Source organism: Denticeps clupeoides, chromosome 20 (assembly GCF_900700375.1).
Source record: "Denticeps clupeoides chromosome 20, fDenClu1.1, whole genome shotgun sequence".
Taxonomy (NCBI): Eukaryota; Metazoa; Chordata; class Actinopteri; order Clupeiformes; family Denticipitidae; genus Denticeps; species Denticeps clupeoides.
The window spans coordinates 9,354,783-9,369,725 of record NC_041726.1 but is presented as its reverse complement, the minus strand read 5'-3'; the positions used below and the strand labels follow the sequence as shown (position 1 = coordinate 9,369,725).

General features: G+C 43.0%; 1 long non-coding RNA gene across 1 annotated transcript; it reads left to right on the top strand.

The window, feature by feature from the left end:
- The first annotated feature begins 2,874 nt into the window (after nucleotides 1–2,874).
- On the top strand, nucleotides 2,875–14,645 carry LOC114770543 (uncharacterized). Its single transcript, XR_003743359.1, has 3 exons — nucleotides 2,875–3,018; nucleotides 11,016–11,109; nucleotides 14,349–14,645. It is a non-coding gene; the product is annotated as an uncharacterized LOC114770543 (long non-coding RNA).
- Nucleotides 14,646–14,943: the final 298 nt, after the last annotated feature.

Here is a 14,943-nt window from a genome sequence, read left to right as displayed (position 1 = left end):
GTGGTCTATAACCACTTCCAGACCCGCTATTGGTCACCATTGCCCCATAAAAAGTCCCGCAACTGAAGGTTCGAATTCTGAACCGCCAAGGTGCCACTGAGGTCCCCTTGATCAAGGTACCGTCCCCACACACTGCTCCCCGAGCGCCTTTCATGGTGAAGGGTTAAAAGCAGAGGACACATTTCACTGTCTGCTGTGCTGCTTTTTCAGCTTCTATATTGGGGTTTGAAGGGGAAACACAGACAGATTTTATCATGTGATTAGGTTATTAAATCATGTTTTTTCTTTTAAACCTCATATTTCACATTATTTAGACCACCCTCAGGATTTAGACCTCATCATAGCACTGAGACAGCGCTGGTTAAAGTGGTTAATGACCTGCTGTTGGCCTCTGATCAGGGACGCATCTCGCTGCTTGTCCTGCTTGATCTGAGTGCAGCGTTTGACACTATTGATCACGCTATTCTCCTTGCCAGGTTAGAGAATGTTATCGGGATTAAGGGAACAGCCCTTGAATGGTTCAGATCATATTTGACCAACCGATATCAGTTTGTGGACATCAATGGTGTTTCGTCTTCACACAGTAAAGTAGAATTTGGTGTTCCACAAGGTTCTGTCCTAGGTCCGTTACTTTTTTCTCTATACATGTTACCTTTAGGCGACGTCATCCGCAAACACGGTATTAGCTTTCATTGCTACGCTGACGACACACAGCTGTATCTGTCAGCAATGCCAGACCAGAGGCAGCAGCTGAACAAAATAGAGAATTGTCTGAAGGACATTAGACAGTGGATGCTCACCAACTTTCTCCTGTTAAACCCTGACAAGACAGAAGCGCTTGTAATCGGGCCTCAAGCAGCCAGGCATAAACTGGCTGACTACACAATAACCCTGGATAGCCTTCCTATCTCACCGAGTATTGAAGTGAAGGATCTAGGTGTCATCATTGATGCAGGTCTCTCATTCAGTTCGCACGTAGATAATGTCACTAGAATAGCATTCTTTCACCTTAGAAATATTGTGAAAATAAGAAATATAATTTCAATGCATGATGCAGAAAAGTTGGTCCATGCATTTATTACATCAAGGTTAGATTACTGCAATGCATTATTGTCTGGATGCTCTAGTAGGTGCATGAGTAAACTCCAGCTAGTACAGAATGCTGCAGCCAGAATTCTAACCAGAACCAGGAAATTTGACCACATCACCCCAGTCTTACAATCACTGCACTGGTTACCCATCAAATTTAGGATTGACTACAAAATCCTACTTTTAACCTATAAAGCTCTAAATGGTCTCGCCCCACAGTACCTGAGTGAACTTTTGGTTCCTTACGAACCGCCACGCCCCCTTCGATCAATGGGTGCGGGGTCACTACTGATACCAAAGGTGCAGAAGGTCACAGCTGGGAGCAGATCCTTCTCCTATAGACCTCCGCAGTTGTGGAACAGCTTGCCTGTCAGTGTCCGGGATTCAGACACAGTCTCAGTGTTTAAATCCAATCTCAAAACCTATCTGTTTTCTCTGGCTTTTTGCTAAAGTCCTAGACCCTCATTTCACTTGATTTTGACACAGTGTCAATTATAAAGTCCAGTTTATCACAGAGTCCCCCTGTTAGACACAGACAAAGTTAAATTCACCAGTTAGGCTGTCCTAGTTAGGGTACCGGGCCACTGTAGCACCAATATACCACTATAACCACATATTTCAGTATCGGTCGTACAGTCCAACCGTCTGCCGCTGCTTCTGTTTGTTTTTCTCCGAGACACGGAATCAAGCGCCCAGACTACTGGCAGACCCCAGTGATCAGTGATCAGACCAGCAAATATATCCTGGTTCCTGACAACTGCTTTACAAGGACAAAACATGAAACAAACCAGAGGGTCACCACAGCCACCACCACCGTTACAACTACAGCTCCAGGGATCTTCAAATGGACCAGTAACATCGTTACAGACACCTTATCTAGACCATGACACTTAATACATCCTGGACTTCTCCAACCCTACAACCGTAGGACTTATTATTATATCATATCCAACCCTGCACTGACACCGTTTGCAGGCTCACTCTACCCTGGAAGGGGGTCCCTCTCTGTATCACTCCTTCCCAAGGTTTCTTCCTTTCTTTTTTTTTCTCTCTCCTAGAGTTTTTATGTGTGGAGTTTTTCCTTGTGTGCAGAAGGGTCAAGTGTGGGGGGTGTCAACTGTAGGGCCTGTCAAAGCCCATTGAGACATACTGTATGTGATTTTGGGCTATATAAGAAATAAATGTTGTTGTGTTGTTGTTATTATTCTCTATATTATACTACACATACAGAATCTGTTTATATCTACTTTTAATCGTTAAGCAGTACGGTGACAATTTCATTGCTTCATTGGTTTGTTTGGTGTACATATATTTAACTCTTGAATGTATAGTTTTTAAACATGTTGTGGCACGCGTGATATGGAATTACTCTTTAAACCCCAAAAAGAGAGCGGGAAAGGGACACACGGTTCCCCTGGGTCCTCTCGCACAGTTAGGGTGTCTGGTCAATGCGGAGCACTGTGGAAAATATGCCTTTATAAATAGCCCAACATTCAGAAACGGCCACTGCGTCAGCAGTTCCGCAAATTCCAATAAGTTCAGAAGCGGCGAAGGAACAAAAAGACAGGATACGGTGCGGGTTCGAGTGGCTGAGGTACTTTATTGGCTCGGATCCGTGGGAAGTGCAGAGATAATCTGGGTGGCATGCATCAGAAATAATCCTGCTACTGTACATCGCCCCACCAATAGGAAGATGGGGGCGGGGCGCTGATGCCAGGCAGAGGATGTCAGGGGGTCGGCATGCTAAAGCAGATCGTGTAATGCCACGCAAACATGCCACGGAAGTGTTACACAACCCAGCCTGGCCTCACGCTAGCTGCTGGGTGGACGGGGATCACATTTTGACACGTGCCTGCGTTGGGTCCGAGGCCAGAATTCTCCAGGACATGGTCACATTTCCGAGCGTGCTCTGGACACAGATGTCTGCAGGTCAGCGGGTCAAGGCAGCTGGAGCCTAAATTAGCCCCAGCTAGTTTTCTGGTTTGAAACAATGTTGCAGTTATAGGCAAACGTTGCATGGGGAATAGGTAGCATGCATGCTAACACGTTTATAACAGCTAATCTAATCTTACTATTTAAATCATGGGTGTCGAACACATTGATCGCAACTACTGGTCAATCAAAAAGGCAACATGAATCGATTGCGCAGTCCCGCCTTTAAAAATAATCTGCCGTGCACAGGAGACTGCACATTGCAAAAGGGAGTGAACCGCCAGCCACAGAATTCAAGGACCAAGTAAGAAGAAAATACAGTCAGTGTGTATATATATACTATCAATAAAAATTATAAAAAATACTATCAATACTAAAACATTATTTAATATATATATATATACACACACACACACTTTTATTGATAGTAGATCACGTTTGACTTGGTCATTTTAACATTTACACTTACAGCATTTATCAGACAGCCTTATCCAGAGTGACTTACAATCAGTAGTTACAGGGACAGTCCCCCCTGGAGCAACTTAGGGTTAAGTGTCTTGCTCAGGGACACAATGGTAGTAAGTGGGATTTTAACCTGGCTCTTCTGGTTCATAGGTGAGTGTGTTACCCACTAGGCTACTACCACCCATTTTAAAAGTAGCTTGCAAACCAAAAAAAAAGAGTATGCACCTCTGGTTCCAACCAAATGCCCTTTGGAACTTTTGTGGGGTTCAGTTTCGAATGAATTTGAAAGTAGACAGAAACCTTGTCTAGTGCTGTGGCTAACAGCCACAGCAACCTGCTTGTTCGGGAAAGCTGTCCCTGAGGTTCCTTGGATTCTCCCGGGAACCATTATCTGACGTGCTGGCGGTTGGGGAACGTTGCGTACTTTTACACATCTGTGCTTCCATAAGATGTCTAATTAATCTGAACCGTGCTCTCGGAACACAGGGATCTGGGAAGGAACCTGCTTCTCTTCAAGCTTCTTCTTATGTAACCTATTTGGGTTCATACTGTCAGGTCACATCCTACGGCAATTAGTGAACATTAAAGTCAACTTTTTCTCCTGGAGTGAAGGCTACAAAGGTGATAGAAGGGCAGCCTTTTGAATGGAGATGACAGAACCTCCATCTGTAACGTTTTATTATGTGACATGGATCATCCTGGCGGGGAAGTGGGGATTAGGTGAAATTTGTCCTTTATTCATTCAATTCACAATTTAAACCAAAAGGACTGGAGCACAGAGGAATATGATTCATCCCACTTGGTTTAACCTTGTGGGCACTTCTTGTTCCGATGTGCCAGTAGCTGCAAGATGCCGAGTCGTTTCATTTTTAAGCACCTTGTGATGGAGGTACGGAGGACACTGGTTGTAAAAGACACCAGAAGCGATAACTGGAGATATCGTCGGCCAGTAATGAGCAGCCATTGAGTAACGACGCCAGAGCTAATCAGACCGGAGAGCCGCATTTATTTTATCCTTACGTAAGAAGCTAATTAAATCGTGATGGTGTGGCAGAAGCAGAGATATCAGCAGGGGCGAAGGAGCTTTTTTTCTTGGGTTTCGAAGCCACAGAGTTCTGGCTGTTTGTTCCAGGAAGGAGATTGAGGGTCTGCCCTGTGTAAATTTCATCAACGATGTCATCATACAGCATCGTATCTCCAGTCGCTTTGAAACTATGGGCCGCCAAGCGCACTAAATACATTCTGCGCCAAATGAATGTTTTAATGACAGAATCAACTTACATCAAATCAAATAAACTGACATAGGCATCTGCCATATGGTTCTGCATATGTACTGCATGTCAACAACAACAGAACGTCATTTTGTCAAAGACAGAAAACAACATTTTGTCCAGAAACCCATTTAGTCATCAGCTGAACATATTTTAGCAATGACATGAAATAATTTTGTCCATGACATGCATTTTGTCATTGGCAACCAACATTCTGACAAAATGCAAAAATGCATTTTGTCAAAGGCAGAAAGTCAGTTTGTCCACAGAATGTTGGTTGCCAATGACAAAATGCATTTCATGGACAAAATTATTTTATGTCATTGCTCAAATTACATTCTGTAGACAAACTGACGTTCAGCTGATGACTAAATGGATTTCGTGGACAGAATGTTGATGCACATTGGTGATACCACCCTTTGTCCTGGTTAGGTCTGGCGCTGGATGGACATGATATGTGTCCTGGATTAGTTGATGAATGAGCTATGCGAGTCAGGTGATCAGGAGCAGGAGGAGGAAGAGCAGATCCTGGCTGTTCGAATGATTATGTAAGAGCCCTTGGAGGGCAAAAGGGGGCTCTGACACAAACAGGTGTGCTGGGTAACTCACCAGGACTGACCTAGTCCGGTCAAAATGTTCCAAAGCGGCATGAGACTGTCACTCTGAATCTGGTTCAGACTGGCTGCAACCCCACGAAGCCTAACACTAATCTGTCTGTAGGTATCTGGCACCAAGTTATCAGAAGAGGGTCTTTAAAATCCTTTAAGGTGCAAACCTGGAGAATCTGAAGGCCATTTTTGGAAGAGGAACAGTCAGGGTGATGAGTCAGGCTTTAGGCAACACAATGGAAAGGATAACCTGACTCATCAGACCATGACAGGATTTTTTTTAGAAAGCAACTGCTCTGGGCAGTGGTGGCCTAGCGGGCAAAGAAGCGGACCCGTAATCGGAAGGTTACCGGTTCGAATCCCCGAAACCTCCAAGGTGCCACTGAGGTGCCACTGAGCAAAGCACTGTCCCCTAACTGTCACTTCTCTTAAAGTGACAGTTAAGAGAAGTGCAATAAATTGGTTGCATAAGTGTAGAAAGCTTTTGAGTTGAAAATGTCTTCAGTGTTGGCATGGTACATCTGATGCTGTGGAAATGGTTTTCTGCCCTTCGATGCTTTGTTAACTCTCAACGGACCACATTTTTTTTCTGTAGCATCAACTGAGTAAATGTCAGGAAAGTCCTGCTAGAACAGCTGAACTTTATTTAGGGTCCCTTTAATTGATGGCAGATCCAAGAAGCCTGACCACTGTAATTAAAGGGTGCTTCAAAAAAGCTTCAGTTTAAGGGTGCAAACTTATGCAAAAGGTACTTTTTTTATGATTTTCAGCCGACTTGCACAGTTTATATGAAACATTATATGAAGCCTGGCATTGGCAGGGTAGCATAACGCTACATTATTCACCAGGGGAAAACTGGCCACTGTCACCAGAGCTTCTGCCAGCGGTATCAGTGTTTTTTTCCGGGCATTCCCCCGCCCCGCTTTCTCTCGCTCCACGGACACAATCACAACTATTGTGTCTCTACACCGGGCTTCGGCCAGGGACCCCCACGTGACCACGGCCGGGGATGGAGAAGGTATGGCATGCACGCCCTCACACACCAATACACACTCTGTGCACACGCCGAATGCGCAGCAGAATTCCAACAGACGGGCCCTTTGTTGGCCCCACACAGAAACGCTCGTAACTGATAATGGGTGGGCTCTGTGACCTTCACTAAGGAAACATCTCAAGGAGATCTGATTTATTTTGCCTCTGCTCTTGCACTGAATGTCACATGCTTAAAAATGCTTGAAATGGGTTCTGCTAGGTACTGGTGATTAAACAAATTATACATTTATGAGGCTTTTCCTCATGACAAATGATAAACAAAGCTTATCTACACTACCAGTCAATTGTCGAGGTGCCCCTACCCAGTTGCGGTTATGGAGCCATTTTAAAGAATCCAATAGAAGAATCATATTTAGTTGTATGTTTGAGGAATCTATTTTTTTCCTCTTTTTACCTTCAAAAGCTGCTTGATGAAATGCTCATTAACATGAGTGAATGATAAGAAAGCGTTCAGTAGAAACCTTTAAGACTGTTGCAAACCATCCCCGTTGTCCAACTTAAGGTGGTGGAGAGAAAGCGGGAGTATGAAATGCTGCAAAAATTCCCTGATTTGGAGAGACATGAATAGTTTACTTTACTTAGCTGACACTTTTTTCCAAAGCGACTTACAAGAGGAAGACACCAGCAATTCTCTAGGGAATTGTTAAGTGCTATTTTTTTCATTTTATTTTGTGCAGTGTGTGTGCATGTGCATGTGTTAGTGTTAGACTTGTCTGAAATACTTTTTAAACAAGTGGGTTTTCAACTGCTTCTTAAAGGTGGCGGTAGTCTTGGCTAGTCGAAGGAAGCAGGGCAAGTTGTTCTACCAGCCAGGGACAACAAAGGAGAATAGAGTCGATTGGGATTACTTGACATCAATTTCTGCCAAAATTCAGTGAAAAGGGAATTTTCAGTCTCATTTCATTTGCAGATCTGAGAGGGTATGCAGGAGTGTAGATGGCTAGTAGTGAGTTGATGTAAGAAGGTGCACTTCCATTTATAACCCTATAGGCAAGCATCAGGTATTTGAACTCAATGCGAGCAGCTACCGGGAGCCAGTGGAGAGAGGTGAGAAGAGGTAGCCTGAGAAGAGATGCATAGCCTGAATATTCAACTTTATTTTTATTACATAACCTCACGTGTGTTATTTCAGAGTCCTGCACCTTCAGTTTTGTTCAATAATTACCCATAAATGTGTCCAAACCTTTAAATGTGGAACTGAGCTGTGGTGAGTTTTTATAAACTCTAGTAAGGTTTTTTTTAGGTTGTTGTCCCTTACGAAACAAATGTATATTGCTATATTCTATTACTATTACAATTTATAAAGCAATAAATTGGAATATTGTTGTAATTTATTGCATACATTACACAATTCCCCATATATTTGCAATGCTTTTTCAATATATAATCTCATTTAATGTAGGACATTTTTCAGTATATATAATAATATATTAAATAGTATTACAATCTATTTATTCAATTGTCATGATCCAGTCCGGCAGGGGTGACTCTGGGTCCGGAGTTCAGACCGGAGTTTCATGTTAGTCTTGTTCCCTGATTGTGTTCACCTGTGCATAATCATATAATTGTATAAAGCTATCCTCTTCGTGTCTGTTCACCGTCAGGTCATGCGTGATGTTCCCTTGTCTCATGCATTCTGTATTAAACCCCTGTCCTGTGATGTTGTGCGTATGCTTTCTCCTTTCTCGCCATGTCCAGCCCAACGTGACATCAATATATGAAAACGGCTATTACCCCATTTCATATATTTATGTATTTCTTACATATAAAATATATTATTATACATACAATATATCAACATATATTACTGTGTACAATTCACAATATATGAATATACAAGAAATATATTGTATATTGGGAAATAGTGAAGTGTAGCAAAAGAGGTGTTACAAGGTTTTGTGAGATTTTAATTTTGTGAGAGTGTTTGTTAGGTGTAGTGAGGAGCAAGTTTCAATGTCAACTATCAGATCTTCATTGAGAGATATGAACCTTCCCTGATCTCATGATTCGATTACAATTATCAATGTGTTGATTATCAATTCATCCCATCAATTTTTCTGCATGACTTCACATTATGTTCTGAAATACATCAGTGAGATCAGAGTTAAGGCCTTGTTCACATGGATGATTGAACCAGGATGTTTTTCTGGGGTTCATGGCGTCAGGTGAGTGTGTACTGAACCACATTTTTTGCAGTGTCTGTGTGGCTGCTCAGCACCCCTGTTCGGTCGGCTGCGTGTTCCGATGGCATCAAATAAATATTGCAGGTGACATTTACTTGACATCAATTTCTGCCAAAATTCCGAGCGTTTAACAGTGATGAGCAAACACCAGTGAAATGCCTACCGAATGTAGCTACCAAGCGCAGCAAAAACGCATATGCCGTTCAGATTGTAAAACAATTATTGATGCATCTTGATGCATCTTTCTCCCCCCCTCACATATTTTCAAGGCAAAGCATTTGTAATAAAGCAAAGTGAATTTACTTCCAATTTCTTTATCAAAACTGCTGCATAATTCTTGAAACAGAAAATAAATTGTACTGAAATCACAGATTTGATGCATAAATAATGTTTATAGAGTTCAGCTTATTTTGAACAACATATACTGCTGATCTTACTCAAAACTAAATAATGAAGTCCAAGACCTGTCACTTTAGCTAAGGTCTGACTATAGATTATCTCTGACAAAAAATATATAAAATAGAACAGAAAATTCTGTACCACCCGCTCAAGTGATGCTTGTAAAACGTTTTATGAGATTAATTTCAACAGCCCTAATAATAATGCAGTTAGTGATGACCTGTGGAACATGGTATACTTGGTGAACGGCAAGTTGTCTCGGTCTGATCAGTCACTCTGCGAGGGTTGTGTAACTTGGTGTTCTCTGGTGGACATGAGTTGGGCCGGAGGGATTACCAGCGCTACAGTGAAATATCCTCTCCGCTGTATTCAGTTTCTCAGAAAAAAAGGTCTTTTAAAAAAAAAGGGTTGCAATTAGTCGGATTATCTGTTCATCCCGCATGCGGATATAAACAAAGGCTAAAAGCTCCTTTAGCCGCAGTGATTATTGCCTCTATGTGTCACCCCCCCATACAACCTGAGGGACTAAACCTGGCTTTCTGTAGGAGGGTTTATATAATCTTCTCCATTTGGGGGAACTGAAGCGTGAAACATGGTGCATGGTACATGGTGATGAAGAAGATGATGATGATGACAAAACATGATCAGAAACTACATGGTCCGATTTTCATCAGAAAAAAGAATCAAATCTGTTTTCAGGTCGTGGATGGAAGAGGTAATCTTCCATCTGTTTCATATTTAGTTTCAGTCTAGGTCTGTTTTTTTTCTTTCTGCATTTTTAAATTTTGAATATTATTATTTCATGCACATTTATTATTGCATGGTCAGCAAGTTTTGTTTAAAATGTGTCAACACCACTTACTACCATTGTGTCCCTGAACAAGACACTTAACCCTTAAGTGTCTCCAGGGGGGGACTGTAACTACTGATTGTAAGTCGCTCTGGATAAGGACGTCTGGTAAATGCAAATTAGTAAATAGTTTTGAGTGTAAAAATGACTCATAACGGCATTTTATTTAATGTGCTGGGGTTAGAGGTGACGTTTTTGTCACCATTCTTCATAGAAGTAAAGATGAATGCAGCTGAGATGCTTGCTCCTAAGTGTGTAGCGACAGTGACCTGATTTTGCCGAGCCGATGGCAGTTACGTGGGTCCGGCCCCCATGGGTCAGTTGGTGGCGTTAAAGCCCCTGCAACCTGGCAGTAATAACGCGGCCTCATGATTAACGGCCCCTCTCTAATTTACCCCGACCACTTGGTCTTAATTCACGCCTAATCCCCTGAAGCTGCTGACGTCACTTTCTCAGATTGCATAAACGCGGGACGAGGCTGAAGCGGAATACGCAATCAGGCACACTCTGCAATATTTAACGCACCTCTATGAATAAGTGAAGACGAAGCCCATCGACATGCAGATGTTAATGTTTAATCAGAGTTTTGTTATGCAAGAGTCTAAAGCCTCTTTTCGGGGGCCATGCCTCAACTGGAGCGCTATGAGGCCGAGCCTGGTGGACGTTACCTAACCACCACGTCACCAGCGTCCTTCATTGGAAGCGCAGAATGCGGCTCTGCCTCTTTGCTCTGACAGGACGTCCCTGGGGCCACAAGCTGCACTGTTAAAGCGGAACATTAAAATTTTTTTCGTGCCATGATGCTCCAAGGGCTCTGTATTGATTGTCCGCCGGATATAGAATATCCAGCCAGATCATTGTTGGTTGACGGGTTGTACCCAAGCACAAATTCCCTGTGTGGGGCTTCCCTGCTTATTTATTCATCTGTTTATTAATGCCGTTTGTGGATAAAAGACAGGTCATAGGCTCCCACTGGATCATCTAGACCTTTGTCCAACTGCCTTCATGGGCTGCAACCATGGCTGGGTGTCAATCCCAGTGATGACGTTGTGAAAAAACAGAATGTTCCTAAGAAATCAGTATGGAAATCAGTCACTCAGTCACTCAGTAATGATGAAACTGCAGGTCAATATGCACACATTCCTACCTGCATGTTCATGTTTAGGTTGTATCTGAGTGTGGAGGCACCTTCACAGACAACAATGAGAGGAAGATTCATCATTAACGTTCATGTGGAGTGTCCACAAATCAAGCCGAAGGTCAGTAGGTCCCTAATCTCTCCCTAAAGAGTCATTGCACAATGGTGGCTTGAAGTCTAAATGGTGACTGAGGAATATTGCTTCTTGCACGGAAGAATCGTCTTACACAATATTTATTTATTTATATATATATATTTACGCAGAACATACTAAGTTTATGATCTCGACTTTCCAGAGTCTCTTTATTAGAGGAAATCACTGTTCCCAGTAAAATTGCACACAACCTTGATGTAACTGTAGACCACCAACTCTCCCTCTCGACTTACATCTTTTCCTCTCATACAGATTCCTACAATATCAGAAGGATCCATGCTTATTTATCTACACCGGCCTCCCAGATACTTGTTCAGCCCCTAGTATTCTCACGACTGGATAATGTAACTCCCTTCTTGCAGGTCTTCCTCTAAATGCCATTCGCCCTTTACAAATAATACTGAATTCAGCAGCACCTTCCCAAATTCTCCCACACCGCCCCACCACTACAATCCCTCCACTGGATCCCAGTAGCTGCCCGCATCAGATTCAAAAACTTAAACATGGAGTTGCACCATCCTACCTCAGAGCCCTTATTACACCTCGCAGTGCCCTCCAGTACCGCTCGCCTGGTCCCTCCACCACTGAAGGTACGAGGAGGAGACTCGTCGGTGGTGGAATGAACTTCCCCTCGAGGTCAGAACAGCACGGTTGTTGAGGATCTTCAAACGGCAGCTTAACACTTTACTCTTCAGAGAATACTTAGACTAACCACCTGACTTACGTCAGGAAAGACTACAACCGAGTGAATAAAATGATTTGTTTTCATGGTTTGAGTCCTAGTGAACCAGAACTGATTACCTCATTGATGGTAACATGAAAGCACGTTGTAAGTTGCTCTGGATAAGGACGTCTGCCAAATGGCATAAATGTAAAGGCAAATGTATATTTGGATCAAAGCTGGAGTCAGAGGCTATCGCTTTGAATGACTGACGTGATGCTGGAGTTCTCCTGGTGTTGTATTCACCACGCAAAGAACCTGGTGGAGGTGAAGAGAGGTTTGGCTGTTGTTAACATCAGGAGAGAATGTCGAGTGTTAAAGGACTGGGTTCTGGTCCCAAAATTTGGTCAAAAAACTTGACAGCATGCTGGTAAAATGGCTGTCCCCGGATTAATTATCCTGCTCCAGTTTATTAAACAGGGAATTTGAGTTCTAACCATTCATTTAAAAAAAATGCTGCAATGTCATACTAGATAATTCTGCACGTCTTGTGTTTCCGATCGAGACTGGAGGAATTGCCATATCTGCACTTGGTGACGCCTGTTGGGAGCTGTGGGAGCCAGTAGCTGCAGTGGTGGCCAGAAGGTTGGCGGCTTGAATCCCGAACCGCCAAGGTGGCACCGAGGCGCCACCCAGCAAAACACTGTCCCCACACACTGCTCCCCGCGCCCCTGTCATGGCCGCCCGCTGCTCCCTCAGATGATGGTTAAATGGCGAGGACACGTTTCACTGTGTGCACTGGGTGTTGTACTGTGTGTCACTTGTGACAACGAATCACTTTCACTTTTTTTCAAAACCGGGACGCTCCCACAGACTCCTGTCTCCCATCTGATCTGCGGGCACAAAGGCGCATTGAAGGCCGCGGTTTTCTGTTACGCCCTGAAAAGAGCAGGGCTTTGCGAGGTTTCGGCGCTGCTCAGCGCTCAGCGAGAAGAAAAAGAAACCCTGACCTCTACACCTGGGACGTCCTGGCCGGCTTTTGGAAGGCGGCGGGCGCCACGCCAGCGCAAACCCTCGCCGTGGTTCGGGTTTCTGTGTCACACGCGGCTACGTAACCCTACATACCACAAACTAGGCCAGGCGAGAACATAGAGTGTCCACTCGAAATACCGAGACACTCTGTGAGTTGCTCTGTAGGGGGGGGGACTGGGTGTCTCTGTCAGGTTGCCCGAGCTAGCTAGCGTCAGCTAGCAGCAGGTAATTAGCAAACCGTCCAAAGGTGCACAAAACATTTAGGCATTTTTTTTTTTTTTTACATGAATGTTGGAATCTTGCGGCATGTTTTTTTTATCCAGTCATAAATGAAAATGAGCAACATATTTGGCATTGAACTTTGGACTAAGTGCGGTAACCAGTTATGTCTGTGCCATTTTCATGTTTCGAGGAGACAGATAAACCACGCTCTTTTAAACCTTGTGCACATCCGGTGGCTTTTACTCAGTGCTAATGATGAGCTCCGAAAGCCTCGTGTTTGTAACATAACTCCAAATCCCACACTGCCGCTTGCTCATTTTGCCCCTCTGTCTCGCGAAGGCCGGAATGTGGGAGGGACGCGGCACCGTGGTCTGGGATTAAACGGAGATGATGTGTTATGAAAGAGAAGCCATGTAGACAACATCTGGCAACTCACCAGCCCCCATGCCACCTCTGCCCCTCCTGCAGATCATCTTACCGGCCCGTCCACTGCCAAGCCACATTCTGGCAACTGCAGACCATCCGAAAGCGGGATTATCGCCACATTACATAAACCCAACTGAAAATGTGCGTAGGATGTGTACAGGTCAGGCAGCAGTTCTCTATTTCAGGCCTAGAACATTGTGTGTGACCTATTGTGGTAACCTTTAACCACTGTCTATAAAGAATAGTTTTATCTGCATCACCCTCGGGTGCTGCTACGTAATCTACATATCTATTAAATGAAATGGGAGCTGATGGCCAAGTTTTAGGACCCAGAAGAAGCAGGTCCTGGAGACTATAGGAGGAAAGGTTGGAAGTCTGTAACATTTTTACTTGATTTTCTCTACATTTTTTGTGATTTTTTTTCTATTCTATTCTATTCTATTCTATTCTATTCTGTTGTATTCTATTATATTCAGTAGCTGCCTTGATGATTAATGCTGATGTTGCTGCCTCATCAAGAGTTGGGCCTTTTTAAAAATTTGCTTTAGAATATGCATTATGCACATTATGCATTGAATTTTAACCAGCAGCTTACTTGAAATTTAACAGAAACGTGTTGACTGACATTTCATAAGTATTTAAGTTTTGGATTCATATTAGACATTTGTTCTAAATTAGCCATTGTATTTTTTTATACAATGACTACTATGGAAAAGCATGATGTGGCAGGATTTTGGAGGCGTTTTGTAGGAATTGAGCTGCATGAGATGCTGAGATCTGGGGTGCAGCTGCCTCGATTGCTCTGTTGATATTGGAAAATGATCTAAGTGTGTGTGTGTGTGTGTGTGTGTGTATATGTATGCAGGGTGTTTTCATCAGGCCATGGTGGACCCAGCAGGGACTTCCACTCCTAACCTGTCAGCTGATTTCTGTTGACTGATTCCACTCCAGCGGAGGAGGTCTGACAGCAGATCAGACAATGTTTGTCTTCTCAACCGAGGACCATCTGCCTCCATTTCCATGTTTCCATTCGATGAACCACAATTGCAGGGTTACTACACCCGACTGATGGATCATGTAGGATTCATGTATTTACTGAACCCAAATAGCTCACATGATGCCACTTCTCTGTTGAATTGTTGAACATTTCATTATAAAACACCTTCCCATATAAAAATGTTCCTGTGTCATTAATACAACATTATTACATTACATTACATAGTAAACACTGTTTATATACACAAATATTTCATATATGTATGTGGAGAAAATCACATGATTCATAATAAAACAGGGCCATATATATACCAATAATTCAGATATATACCTATATATATATATATACACCTATATTATATCTGTTTAATTATTACACAATGACATAACTGCTCCACTGTTAATTATCTTATGATCCCTGGTTAATATATGCCACAAATAAACCAAATTAATGCTTCATTACT